The sequence below is a fragment of the Solanum verrucosum genome, unplaced genomic scaffold (genome assembly GCF_900185275.1).
Source record: "Solanum verrucosum unplaced genomic scaffold, falcon-dt-bn FXZP01000181.1, whole genome shotgun sequence".
NCBI lineage: Eukaryota > Viridiplantae > Streptophyta > Magnoliopsida > Solanales > Solanaceae > Solanum > Solanum verrucosum.
The window spans coordinates 674,838-690,647 of NW_026020407.1; the positions used below are offsets into that span (position 1 = coordinate 674,838).

General features: G+C 35.5%; 1 pseudogene; it reads right to left on the reverse strand.

Moving 5' to 3' along the window:
- Nucleotides 1-3,181: 3,181 nt before the first annotated feature.
- On the reverse strand, nt 3,182-4,656 carry LOC125840546 (amino acid permease 3-like; annotated as a pseudogene).
- Between the last annotated feature and the right edge of the window lie 11,154 nt (nt 4,657-15,810).

Genomic DNA, 15,810 nt, shown 5'->3' on the forward strand with positions numbered 1-15,810 from the left:
CAACACAGAGCTGACACATATCCTATACAAATGTTAGAAGAACATATGTGGAATTTGAGGTTGATGATTCGATATATATGAAGGTTACACCTATGAGGGGTATTATGAGATATGGTGTAGCGACCCTTTCCAAAGGATACTACCACTTAAACAAGAAATCTAATTAAAAACTTGCGACATTTAAAAGTGGTTAACTATGGCCATATTTATTTTAATCTAGTAGAGGGATTATGATGATAACGAATAATTTAGTTAAGGATATACATCTTGCCCATTTAAACATTTATTTGATGTTAAAATTGACATGGCGCGGAATTTAACTTATGACGAAAAAAGTCTCCCAGAATAATTTAAGCAAATAACTGACGAGCTTTTCATACATATATTATCCTCACACTTAAGGATGAGATAACAAGAATATTACCAACTTCCGAGTACCTAAATCAGCCGGTTCATGCTTCACACAAACATTCAAAACTAATAGTAAATTTCGTATATTAAAAGACTTGGATTTGCACAGCCCAAAAGAACAAAACATATAGACATACTTATATTACAACCCATGGTGACATGATCAAATTAGTCCTCAAAATTTCATGTAAATATACAACACATAGATCATGTACAAGTCCCAAGATTTATAGATGCCTATATGCAATTGTGATCTTCCTTAAGGCTCTCAAAATCTCCATCTCCAATGGCCAGCTTCATGCATACTCTTGAACATTTCTTACGATAGAAACAACTATCGCTAAGCATATAGCTTAGTGGTGCAAAAACTATAGGTTTGGAGATCTCAGATTCACCAAGTTACCTTTCTCAAGTCATGGGCAACATAATTGAACATAATCAATAAATCAAGTAAACAATATATAAAGAGTATCAAGTTTGATATTTAAAGATCCAAATGTCAAGAATGCTCATAGTACAATTTTCCAAGAGATTCAACAACAAGGCTCGCCCAATATATACATCATGTCATCGCACCAAGCACAAACATGTATCAAGAAGGGCAGACGCCCTATATCAAGAAGGGTCAAAACCCAATAATCAAGAGAACCAAGAACCATATTAAAAATGGCTTTCTAGTTCGTACTTAAAATGGAGAACTTCCATTCTTAAGACGGACTAAAAATCTAGAGTCAAGATGGCAAATGATCTGAATCAAGAGGCATGCCAATAGTGACAAAGTCACAACCACAAGAAGGATAAGGTCCCAACAAGAGTGCCAAGTGATCAAACAATCTGTACAAGTGGGTGAGTTACACAAGAGTCCTTAACGTCTTAAAGGATACCAACACGACAATACAAAGTGACAAGAGGTAACCAAGGTACCAAGATCAACTTTCAGATATACCAGCAGTTAAAAGAGTGCAAGTACAAGTTTATACACAACCCTCAGTGCTTAGCTTAGAAACAGTCCAACACAACTTCAAGAGTTCAAACCATAGACCAACCAATGTATCACGGTCCTCAACTTGTTCACGAGTATATATAACCTTAAAATAAAATTAAATAACTTCTTTAATCCCTAGTAGCTCAATAATGTTAATGTAAAACAGGATTATTATCACAAGTAAGCTTAGCCTGTACAAATACGACTATGCTCCCAAAACAGTAATTCTGGCCAGCCTAGTACCTCATGTCGCAACTTAGATTTGAAATGGAAAACGGCAAAATTCTACTGTATATCCTTCATAAAAGATGTAGGTACATCTCTTAAGGTTGCAAAAAATCAAGAATCACTACAAAATATATTTTGTACAAAGAGATATCATCGATACACTAATAGTTGTTCATACAGGATTTCTAAATCCGAAATCTGGACAGAATTTGTTCTATGTTGCGTCCCATATTTTGAACCATAACAGCTAAATTACAGTTTTACATAAACAAAAGAGTTGTAGTTATACGAATTAGCTTTCCAAAACATATCAATTCACTGAAAATGAGTTCTAGAGAACGAGATATTCTAAACGTACTGAACACTACTTAGCTCAAAAACAAATTTCAACTACTCACCAAAGAGAAGGGTGTATCTCGAATTCCAGCCAAAAGGACCAAGTTTTTCTCTTGTGATTTTGAGAGTAATATTGTTACAGACACTACACCATTTTAGGTCTACGGCCACCCCAATAAAGTGTAGCCTAAACTACCGAAAAGTGTGGCCTTTGATAAAAGGCTACACTTTTGGACTTTAAGCAACACTTTTCCTGGGGTGCCCAAAAGTAGCTTAACCTTAGAGTTTAGGCAACACTTTTCAAGTGTTGCATAATCAGCGATGCTTAAAAGCGTAGCCTAAATGACAAAATGGCCACGCTTTATGTACCTCATATAGCAACATTTCTATCTCATACAACTACACTTTTAAGCGTGCCCTTAGCTTCCTTATTGCCCACGATTTTAAAGTGTTGCCTTTTCTATCTAATGTATGACAACGATTTTAAAGTGTTGCCTTGTCTATCTAATGTATGACAACACTTTGAAGTGTAGTCCTTGCCCATGTGCATACCATAATTTACAGCCCTATGACTACACTTTTAAGTGTGGTAATACTATTTTGGCTATAAAATATTTATATGCCACAATTTCTAATTAAAAAACACCAATATTGTTATGCAATAAATAATCTGAAGCATTAAATTGGCTAATAAGTAATTCAAATATATAAATTTGCAATAAATTTCAAAAGATAGTATGTCTTGTGTACATACACATACTTATAAAGCAATATTCTACATATGTGTACACCATAGTTCATCTGAGGCAGTGTTTCTTGGAGTAGCCAGAACTAACCAACTTGCAGCTCCCTGGAGCAAAGATGTGGCAGAAGAACAACATTTGCTTGCTTGTTGATGCTCGTACTTCTTCCTGCTTATGCTAACTTGCTTTGTTTTGAAGGAACACAGTAGGTTGCGGTGGAGTTATACGTGTACGGTCAGATTCAGTCTGTGTAAAATGGACAGCAATAAGATTCTAGGTAAGAGCATGCGTTCGAGCAAAGTATTCTGCTCGGCGTCATGCCAGAAGAAGTCTGTTCTTTATTTCGTTAGCTGGAGAAGTCGGAGTTCCAAAATCCTACAGAAGGTGTTGCAAGTATGCACTGTATTAGTTAAAACTATGTAAAAGTGAAGATTCAAATGAAGATGGTACTCTTCAGCCACTCTAATTAACTAAAAGGTCAAATGACAGCTATATCGAGTAGCCAATAAGGGTCGTATAATCCAAAATCAGTTAGTAAATTTTCAGGAGTATGGTCTCCAAATGCTGCATAGTAAAAACAACCATAGAGCATGTAGAAAACTGTTGTTACTGATACACTAATTAGAGTTGCATTTTTCATTGTTTTGGCTTCTGAGGGTGGGGATTTGATTGTATCCTGTATTATATAGGAAATTACTACGGCATCAAGTTAAACTAGGACGAATGAATGAAAATTGCTCCATATCGTTACCTGAATCTCCATAAGGATGAGGGAGTAAGAACTGGCAAAAGCAATAGCTCACAGTGCTTGTAAAGTTCTCCAAACTTTTTGCATTTCAGTCACAATTCCAATGCTAACTCCAGTTAAACTTCCTCCAATTTTTTAGTTTCTTCAAATAAAAAAGGTACATAAAAGTTAGAACTTGCAATGCTTCCCGGACTCTCCAAAAATGTAGCAATAGTAGGTTAGAAGGTAACAAACCTGCTACTTGATCAATGCCTAAACCTCGACCGATCGTCGAGCAAGTGAAAGAATGTACAACAACAACAATTGAAAGCCGTCAAATTTGATCAAAATCTGGAATTTGTGAGAAGATGGATTTCTATTACTCCAAATATGATGTAATAAGTAACAAAAGAGAATAAAAGCATAACAATAGTACCATCAATCCAACCAAGTTGAGCAATAACAAGCCAAAGATAAAACACTTGAACCAATAACAACAATTATGATATGAGCACTTGCAGCCCAAACGCAGAGAAATCCTCACCCTTGAAGTACATGTCCAACATATCCTTTGTTCAACTGCAAAATTGCTAGTAACAAGCTTCTCTCAGTTTGCTCACAATTATAATGTCGTGAAAGTAAAGAATAAGAAAATCCTAAAGAAATTGGAGAAAATAGAGTATTTACAAACCTGTGCATCAATGGTAGTCCAAGAATATGAGGAGTCATAGCTTGGTTTGGCATGTAGCGCCACAGATGGTCCTTGGGAGCTGGTTGTGGGTACCAAACATCTCCACTGTATCCTAAATTTGAGGGAAAATAACTAAAAGAAAGCACTCAATATAGTTTTAGAAGTATTTCTTTCTTCAAAGGATTCGACAATTCAACAAGATATGGAACTACTGTTACATCTCCAAAAATCTTTAAAATATTTCATTGGCAATCATATTATTCTGGCAACACAAGTTGCTGAGAACATCTATCATCCTATTGATGACCTCTAACTGTTGACAAAGTTTGAAATAGAAAATTAAAGGAAGAAGGTAAAGAAAACATGATCTCTAACAACATATTACTTGTAGCAGTGGTTCACACAAAAAGAATATCAAATGTTTTTTGCATCATGCCAAAGGCGTGTTGATGACCACTATGTCACATTTCGACATCATCTTATCGAGATCTTCCTCAAATTTTGCTCCAATTTGATTCTCTAGCTCAGAATCCATCTTAATCCGCAACTGAGACAATATTGCTTCCAGTGACCTCTGTTGCTGTCAATCCAGTAGCAGCAGCCGCTTTCAGATCAACATGATCTGATCCAATTCCACCTGTCATCAGAAGTTGTAGATTTTTTGCCTTCTTGATCCTTTCAGTCGTGACATAGGCAGGATGAAAAGGGGTCGAAATCAACACATAGAGATCAGGAATAAATGTTCCTGCTATGACCGTTAAATTCTCCTCGCGTAAGCCATTTATTTTTTAAAACCTAAACACATACATGCATGTTTTAAACGAAAAAAAACTACTCCTTTCCAGATGTGTTTAGTTGTACAAGCATGAAGAGTAAATCGGTAAAGGGACTATCTTTAGAAATGCATAGGCTTCAGTGGAGTAATGGATAGAACATGAGAGATTATAAATTAGCAGTAACTGACCACAATCTGGTCCTTCCTTTTCAGGAGTGACAATGTACTGATGACCTCTAGATTCTAACCATTCACGTATCCCCAAGGTTTTTTCTACACAACCTAAAAAGTTGTGGTTCATTTCAGCATATTCATTTGCTTTGGAGAAAACACCCAAAATCTTTTTGGGGCCAGGGGAAGCCTGTAAAATAAAGAAGAAATAAAAGGTGAGTGGACAGAATATACATGAATATTTTAAGGTCATATAGTAAGCTGGATGTGATAATACTATAATCGAAATCCTATAATCTTGTAGTCTATAGATGCACCAGCTGGCAAAAAATAAGCAATATTCAATATACTTGTGTTGATCATTTACGTCCAAACTAATAATTGATAGTAGGAAATTTCATTATCTTCACATAAATTTCATGATCTTCACACACAGCTGCAATTGTCCTTGAGACCCGTGAAACATTTCACTCTTCACCTACTTCATATAAAAATACCAGAAATCACACATGAAAATTCAAGTAAGCAAGTATCATTAGTAATGATCGAAAAAGAACTGTTGTGGTCTTCCCGGGTTAGATTTTTGGGTCCCTATTGGAATACTTTCCTGAGCAAGCTGAATTCCTGAACAAGATGATCAATAGCTGATATTAGTTTCTGCTCTAACTTTAGGCTTAGTAGGATAGAGGAAATAGTTTTCATCTCAAAAATCTATTTCTTTCCGCAAATGTAATGGCTTGGACTGCTGGAGATCGATTACATGTCTCGACAGTCTGACTGCAATTTTCCAGTGTACCATTCATCAAGTTTTGCAGAATTTTGAACATAGGATACCTACATTATGATGGCCTTTAGCCTCAGCTATCACCATTCATCTTTGAGCATCAGGAAAACAAGAGCAGAACTGGACGTCACATAACTATGTGCAGATTACCTGACTAATGGTATATTGAGCATCATGGTGTCAGTACTATTTACAGAATAACAACCCTTTAAATCCTATCCAAAGTTATAACACAGATAATACAAGTTGTGTGAGATCAAGGTGGAGAGGAAATTAAAGGACTCAAGCAGGCAGCTACAACAGTAAATCATTTTGTTTCTTTCTAGAGAGTTGTCACCATACTTGATGTTCCTACTTAACAATCATTCATCAGCTTACAAACATTAGAATTTAAAAATGGTGAAAACTAGAGAAAAAGGGTCAGCAAAACAAGGCATCACATAGCTAATTGCAGATTACCTGTAAAGCCACCAGAAAAAAACTGGGAGCCTGTCATGCTATCAAACTCCTGTTTTCGTACAGTTCTTAGTCGGAGATGGTAAGCAAAGACTACAACTTTTAACTTTGCAACACACATCACAGCTGAAAGCTACCTAAATGAATGTTCAACATGTAGTTTTTAGAAGCAAAAACAAAAAACTACCTAATAAAAATACATACAAATCAAAGAAGCCACATGACGATAATCAAAATATCCTAAAGAGTTACACTTACAAAGATGGTAGAAGATAGTGAATGTGCAGTTGACGAAGTCAATATCTCCAAAGTTAGCATCTTACAATATTTCTTAGTTATACAGAGTGTGTATCTAAAAAAAAACAATATTCAACAAATCAGTCATATTATTCATCCAAACTAGAGTGAGCGAGTTCAAAATGACTACATTGTATGCTTACAACTGCTTAACGTTATCTTCTGGAGAGTTGTATCTGTCTCCAAAAGAAAGAAAGAAATTATCGAGACAACTATAACAACACAATATTTGTGGCAAGTGTGCTGAGGCTTGGACTACTTTCATGGGCTTAAAGTTGTTGATATAGTAGCTATGGGATGGTCCTGAGTACACTCTAAAGATAATAAACCACAAAGCATAAGCAAGTGTAAAGAAGGTTCCACGAATAATTTTATCTAAATAATACTAGTGTGAATATGAAATATAAATAACAGAGGAAGTGGAAATGTGAAATATAAATAACATATTGTGTAGTTCTTAACTCTTGCATCTATCAGACGACTTCTTTAGATTTTCAATTTTATGTATAGTCGGAGCACCAACAACTGATTGTGATGCTAGAGCTTTGCCTCATCATGCTAATAAGCTGAACAGGCATAAAGATGTTTAGAACTATCGAGAAGCCAATGGTATCATTCAATGGGCAGTTGATGTAGTCACAAATCTTGTTAATGAAAACAGTAGCATCAAAACTCGTGCTAAGTTAGTTTATTTGTATCTAAAAACATTGCTATTACTGCATCTACAAAAATGAAAAAAGAGAACAATGAAAGAAGAACGTGGATTCAAGATTGAGATAAAATACCAACCGATTATGTTGTTGATTTCCCCTTCTATCTTAAAGGGCATATTATTGTTACCTTTTAAAAGCATATTTGACTTTGTTAGCACATAATAGCTACTGCCTGAATATAGTTGCGAATTATCCGACTAATAGTGTATATTGAGCATCATGGTGATTAGTACTAACCACAAAAGAACAATCTCTATTCATATGCAAAGAATATAGCTTACCTGAAAACACCAAGAATTGGAAGTCCCTTCTGCATAGCTATACTTCTCTTCATGAGAAGCACTGCAGCCACACCATTACTGACCTGGCTAGAATTCCCTAGAAAGATCATGTAATTAGCAATAGTTCCAAATTCGAAGTAGAATAAATATTTTAACATAGTGGGAAACTAGTACCTGTAGTTATTGCTCCGTCTCTTTTGAATGGAGGCTTCAGCTTCGCCAGGCCTATCAAATTTGTGGTTGGCAGAATGCATCAACATATTGTCCCTATTCCAGCCCAAATTCTAAACCCATGTAATTTAAACTAACAGAACGACAAGAAAGGAAAAAGAAAAGAAAAAACCACATCCGGAAAAGAAATTGTCACTATGAACTTTGAAGAGATTAGCACTGAAGTGAATACTAGATACATGAACTCATTCCAGCTCAAATCCTATACCTATGCACCTTAAACAAACAAAACAGCGAGGAATTTTAAAAGAAAAAAACCCACATCCCAAAAAGGAATTGTCACAATCGAGTTACCATTCTCACACACAAAAAAAGAAGGATTTCACAATGAGCTTCGAAGAGATTTACACTGAAGTAAATACAACATACATGAATCTACTCCAACTTAAATTATATACTCATGCCATTTAAGCTATCAAAACAATAACAATGGTAAAAGCAAACAAACCCACATCCCAAAAACAGATTATTCACAATGAAGTTTCAATAGATTATCACTGAAGTGAATGCAAAATACATGAACCTACTCCAGCTCAAACTCTACACCCATGTAATTTAAGCTATCAGAAAAACAAGAATGGCAAAAGCACAAAAACCCACATCCAAAAAAGGGATATCAACAATGAAGTTTCAAGAGATTAACACTAAAGTGAATACAACGAATCAACAAACAAACAAAAAAGTGATTGAATCAAAAAGACAAAAAGTGGAGCGAGAAAAACGGAATCGTATAAGTGCTCTTCAGCTCTTCAGCGGTTCCGTGAGAAAAGCGATCTTCAGCTCTTCATCAATTCTTCGATTCTGATTTGGGGTTTCAGCTCTTCAGCTCAATGTTCTTCAGCTCCCTCTTCAGTCTTCAGTTCTCCATAGAAAAGTAGTATGTTGTTTTTCTGATTAATGTTTTATGAATTATTTTTTTTGGCCAATAAAAATGGGAGGGAGAGTTAAAAATGTTGGAGGGAGAGTAAAAATTTTAAGCAACACTTGTAATGTGTTGTTTTTACAATTACAAAATAGGACATTTTAAAAGTGTGGTCATATATGTAAATAAGTGTTGCCAATTATATCATACTGTAACAACACTTATAAAATGTAGCCTATACCATTTTAGGCAACACTTTACAAGTGTTGTCAATATTATTGAAGCCAAAAGTTAAAAACTTGGGCTATGCTTTTAAAGCGTTACCAAAAGTATTTTAGGCAACACTTTATAAGCATTGTCCAGATTTAGTGTGGCCGTAGACCTAAAATGGTGTAGTGAGAGAGTTCACCAGATTTCTTAGAGCTAAGGAACACGAATTTCACTATAGAGGAGGTGTAAACATATAGTCTCAAGAGTGATGTTTATCACATGCACAGCTGCCTCCAAAAGGTGGCTGCCCAAAAAAAAGTTGGTCGCCCAAAATGTATAAATATATACCAATATGTATAACCCTCACCTCCCTTTCAAGTTATACATAATTCTAATTAGAATATTATGCAAATACCCCAATACAATACCTTAAATTACGATCACAATTTATGTTAAGCAAGTTTGCAAATATCACAACATTTCAAGTTCCCAAAATGAGAGTAAAACATACAGCAGTGATTAAGCAATGGTGTATGGACAAGCGACTCTTCGTTAGCATTTTAGGGAATTACATATGGTAAGAAAGTAAAGCTCAGTCCCCGATACATTGATCCCAACATGATATCCAAGAGAGTTTGTAATGTAGCTTATGAGTGGGAGCTACCGCTAGAGTTAACAACAATCCATCCAGTATTTCACATCTCTATGCTAAAGAAGTGTTTGGGTGATCCTTCACTTAATGTGCCTACGGAGAATATTGGTATCAAGGGTAGCCTATCTTATTAGGAGAAACCTATTCAGATTCTTGATCGTCAGGTTCGCAAGTTGAGAATCAAAGAGGTTATATCAGTCAAGGTCTTATGGAAAAATCAGTTTGTTGAGGAGGAAACTTGGGAAGCTGAGGAGGATATGAAGACTAGATACCCTCATCTCTTCTCCTCTAATTTAGTTCAAGTCCAAGGTATTAACTCTTCCTAAAGTACTCATGTATAAATTATCAGCTTTGCTATTACATTGCTATTAATAGACATATTTTTGAAGTGATATTTTTCTTAGCTTGATGAATAATGACTAGCGAAGCTTTTAGACCATGTAGTACTCAATTGATGTGCTAGATTGTTGACTTCGAATTATTAAAATCTTGCTGATCGTTATGATTATTGTTGGCATGATACTCTTTTTTTATTTTCTTTTTTTTTAATAAATGAATGTCTATAATTAGGAATATTGTTCTCAGCTTTTGTCGCATTCTTGATTATAATACTTGTACATGGGTCTAAACATGTCATTAATAGAGACTATTATTCGGGTGTACCTCTCTTTCTAACTCTCTTTTCCTCTTCTTATGTTTCATGTACAATCGGAGAGCTGGAGGTTCTACTTTGGAACTCGTTTTGGCCTAAAATATTAGGCCAACAACAATTAGGATCACCGCAATGCTTGGAGTCCTATAAATAGGATTCTAATGTTCCTCAGCCTATCTTTTGTTGCCTTATGTTTTTGATATGTTGGCTAACTTTTACCCTTAAGTTTCATCGTCCTACTTACATTGTTTTTGATATGTTGGTTAACCTTCACTCTTAAGTTTTGATACATTGCTTGTCTTCTTTTATTTTTGAAGATTATTCATGTGAGCCAATATTTGTTTGCCTGTGAATTTAGTTGAAACTTTTTTTAAAGAAATGGGTTAGTTTTTTTACCTATAATACTCTTTTACGTTTGTTTTTGTTAGTTGAAGTGAAGGGGTTTATAGTTTAAGGATTTTCCAAATGAAGTTTCAAAGGTTAAAATAATGTTAGTGTTTTAAAATTGGGGGAAAAGAAATATATATCGACTTAGACCTTTATCTTAAGGAATAGGAAAACGTATCGTCTAAAATTCTCAATTGAAGTTTTAAAAGGTGAAATAATATTCATTTAGGTACTTAAGTAGAAAAAAATAAAACTCACGAGTTGGGCTTCCAAATGAATTTATGGATACATAAAGTCTAAAATAATATTCATTTAGGCTTACTCATCACTTAGGACATCCAAATATTTTGAAACTAGTTTAAAGGCTAGAATAATTGCATTTAGAAATTTACTTAAGGCTAAGATACTTATCTTTAGATATAAATTTTTTAAGAAAATAAGTAGGGAAGTAGGCTTATATATTTAACAAAACAAATGTAACTATAGAATAAGTTTCAATAGTAAGGCCTATTTTTTTTTATACTCTGTACATCACCCCTTTATAAAATGTATTGACTATACTTACTTTTTGAATCAAACATTGCTAATAACATTTTAATCTTTTTAACATGCTATTTCAAATTTTAGATATGCAAACAGGTTCAAATACAAGGTACACATATATATGTCATACATATAAAGGTGTATACTCTATATTTTCTTCACATAACCTAGTATTATCTACTATCTCGTTTACTATTGTTACTTATTTATTTTTATAATTTATAAATGCTTACACCTAAATATACATATTACTTTATTACATATAATTTATCATCAACTTATCCCTACATGTAAAAAGAATGATAAACATTCATATGTTTTGAACAACTTATATGTATATATTACACTTCATAATAAATATATTTAAGATCACAAGCCTTTATATGATATTTTTACATTTAGTATCATTTATTTTATTTTATTTTAGAAAATTCCAATTTGTATATTTTCATTCAAATTACACATCACATATTACTACGTATTCACACCCAACTACTATCTTATTTTATTTCACGTCTTAAATAAGACGACAGATTCTCTCAAATTCAACATCTACTTATTTTTAGGATAATTTTATAATACAACTATATATATTTTTACATATAAATCATACTCTTAAGTACATTTATTTATTTATTTTTACAATATGATAAAATACTACTATTAAATATATCTTATAAGACATATATATGTCATACCTTGTATTGTACCATTTTCTTAAACTAACTAATAACTTATCGTTTAATCATTAAAAGAAAATAAATAAACAAGTTTTCTTAATCATATTTTCCTAAATTGAGTTTAAGGACTATCTTCGGATAGGCTCTGAGGGGTGCTTAACACTTTCCCCTAGAGTAACCAAAACCCTTACTCAGAATCTCACTGGTTTCGCAAATCAAAACAGAGTTTACATTTACATATTTAAAAAATGGTTTTCCTAATATTTTCCTTAAAATTTAGGTGGTGACTCTAAAACAAAAAAAATATTTTTTTTCCAAAAACAGAGTGTCAACCATATTATGTTGTGAACTGTTTCAGCCGGTTCGAAATAAGGTGCGATAGCGTGACGACTCTGCTGGGGACCTTACTTAGGTTTTAACCTTAGAAAAACTCAATGTAGGAGCAACATTTGTGATTACATGTTTATTTTTCAGCTTGCTATTTATATATTGCTTTGATTGAAAGGTCGCAAGTGAAATCCAAGCTTGTGTTCCTTATTTGTTTTAAGACACTACTTGTTACTGCTTTCCCTATTTTGTCATTTGCACATTCTATCGAGTCTTAGCCGTACACGCACACACTGTACACACGAGGGGTGTTCCTGCACTCCTCCGAAACTCTCTTTGGATTCCTTAGTTTCAGAGTTGGTGAAATTAAGATAGTGCACCTTCTCGCAATTACTCAGTCCCACTCTCAATCATCTAGGAAAAAATCTTACTCTTTAAAATAGGTCATGTTGCATAGCTTTAGGAAAGACAGTATACGGTATTGTCGTTGCATTTAGGAAGCCACCTAAATTTCAATGAGTTTCTTCTTTAAAACTCAATGACATAAACTTTGTGTGAAATTGATATAAATTATTCAAACTTAAACACTTAACAAATTTGGAGCAAATAAACTCATTACACCCTTTACCTCTTTTTAGATGAACCTCAACCAAGACTTACCAGATATCCAAATGGTCGTTTCAGCGCCCCACATTCTACCAAAATTGGTGGCAAAATATCTGTGGGATACACGTGGCAGAGATTCAAGGGCATTTAGGAGCATTATTGTCGCTTCTGGGGACACAATGCGATAAAATCTTTGTCACTCAGCTAATGGGGTTTGGGGAACCGAGCACCGTAACTTTCAAATTCCTGGATTTTGAGGCCACTCCCACACTAGAGGAGATCAGTAGTCTTATCGAACTGCCGATTAGAGGGAGGCTGCCGGTGATCCCCTCAACTATTTCTACAGGTGACTTCCTAAGTCTCTTGGATCTGCATATATTTCGGTCATTGAGATATGTGGACGACGGGCATGTCGAGTTGGACTATCTCTTTCAGAGGTTTGGGCGTTCGGAAGGTTACTATGAATATCAACGTGAATTTGAATGCCCTCATGGAGCATGAGAGGATATGAGGCCAAGAGTATTCGTTATGGCTTTTTTAGGAGTTATGGTGTTCCCGATAAGGTCCAATTCTATCGACATCAACATATTGCCGATGGTTATAAGTATCTTCAACGATCCATAAAGATTTACTTTGGTGCCTATGATCCTCGCTGAAATTCTTTGTTCAGTGATAACCTGCATTAGGGGGCATAATTTCTTCGGAGGATGCAGTATATTGCTACAGATTTGGGCAAGGGAACATTTCTATCGACGTGATCCCCAAATGGATTACTACATAAGTGCTCTTAACAAGATCGAAAGCCACAAAGATCGTCTCCAAAATTAGGTGGGTGCGCCGATAGGAAGGGAAGAATGGCGCACATTTTTGAACAACCTCACGGGAGACGCCATCCAATGGAAGTTCTCTTGGGTAACAGGATTGGCGTTTGCAAGGACTCGGTACTTTTTCTTTATCGAGTTAATCAGGCTTAGAGGCATCCAACCATATGCACCTCTTCGGGTTATGCGGCAGTTTGGAGTTATCCAAGACATTCCACTATTGTCAATAATGGGATCACATGAAGATGCATTCAATTCAGTCTCGCTGGAATGGATAAGAAATATGCAAGCCGAGTGGGAATCCATAATCGATTTAGAAATAGGAGAAGAAAGCTGGTGTACGCCAGAGTATTACGCTTGGCGGAATACCGTAAGTCATATGGCTCGTCCAAGTGCACACGGACATTGGGGGTTTGTAGACAGACAACAAGTTGATTGGATTAGAGAATCAGTGCTTCTTCGCATGAGGTTTACTACACCCATGTATATTCAGATAGTTTCGGGATCTGTCGATTACTTAACCCAGGAAGAAGACCTAGAAGAGGATCCCGAAGAGGACCCAGAAGAAGATCCGAAGAGGACCCAGAAGAACTCCCAGAAGAAGACCCAGAAGAAGATCCTGAAGAGGACCCAGAAGAGGACCCAAATGAAGAAGTGTGGGAAGATCACGTGGAGGTTTCTGAGATGGGTTCTAATGTCTATGACCCAAGAGATGGAAGAAGTATAGACATCTCATCCGAGCATGGCCCTGAAGAGTCTCCAGAGTATCACCCGGGTCCTTACTATGATGTGGACGATTATGATGATAATGCTCCAACCTGGCCATAAGTCATCTCTCTTCTTTGAATTCCCTCATAAGCTCTTTAAAGTGCCATGTGGCCTATCCCTCTTGTACGCCTTATGGCCGCCCTTGTACTTTCATTTCTTCGGCTTCCAGCCATCAACATCGTTGTAATAGCCAAACCTTAATCAATGAAGTTATGTTTGCTCCAAATCTAAAATGTGTTTAAATGGATCATGTCACGCCCCGAGCTACCCCCAAGACGCGGACACGAGACCTAGGACCACAAGTGATCCCAAGCTAACCCTGCTGGCATGATCATGAGCATACTAAAGAAAATAAACTGATGCGGAAGCTAATTCATAAATAAATCTGAAAAGATGGGGAATACCCATATACTATAACTGAATATATCAAATCTGAGAGTTTAATACAAAAGAAATATCAAAACTCAAAACACTAAGCTGAATCTAACTATGTCTGAAATAAGCCTCTAAACTGACTAGAAATGCTGGGACAGGCCCCAGCTAAGTCTAGCAAAACTGAAACTAAAGGACTAAAATACTGAAAAGAAACTCATGACTATTGTCCCCGAAGAATGAGGACTCGCCAACTGATTCTGCTGAACTGAAGATCGGGAATCGATCTAAGCGTGATCTGGATGCTGAGAACCTGAACCTACATCACGATAAGATGTAGCGCACGTATGCGTCAGTACTTGAAAGGTACTGAGCATGCAGGATGGAGTAAAGCTGAAATAACATATAACTGAACAAAGCATACTGAGCAATGATATAATCTGAACATGATATAGATACTAAAAATACTGAATACTGAGCTAACTGATGCAATGACCAATTTATAACATGCTGAGACTGAATACTGAATATACTGATAAATGTGGTCAATGTAATAGAGTCTGACTGAACTGTGGGAGCTACTAATAACCGACATAAAACCACATGAGCTAAATGTGGAGTCCGATGTATACGCCCCATCGAGAGGACCCAATATACCCTGCCAGAGGTATAAAGGCATGCTGGCGTGATCACTAAACTGATGTTGCCCACAGAGGGGACTTACACCTACGTGGCTCGTAGTTCTAGGACTATATAGGTACGCTGAAACCCTAGTCCAACTCGGTATTATGCTACTCCCAATGAATTAAGTAGTTAACTGGTTATGACTGAATTTCTGTAAATACTGGATAGCTCGAAACTGAACATGCAAACTGAGAATGCAACAATTAATCTGATAATGATGCATTCATAAACTGAGGCATGTAAAACTGAATACTGAAATATCTGACCTAGCATGTGTAATTCAAGTACTAAAGAAATACATAGCTAGGGTTCTGAAATTCATGCGATAAACTGAGCAATAACATGATAATCTGATTTGGAACATTTAAATAACTAACTCATAATGATCTGTTCAAATTCTAGAAACCCTAGGTCTGT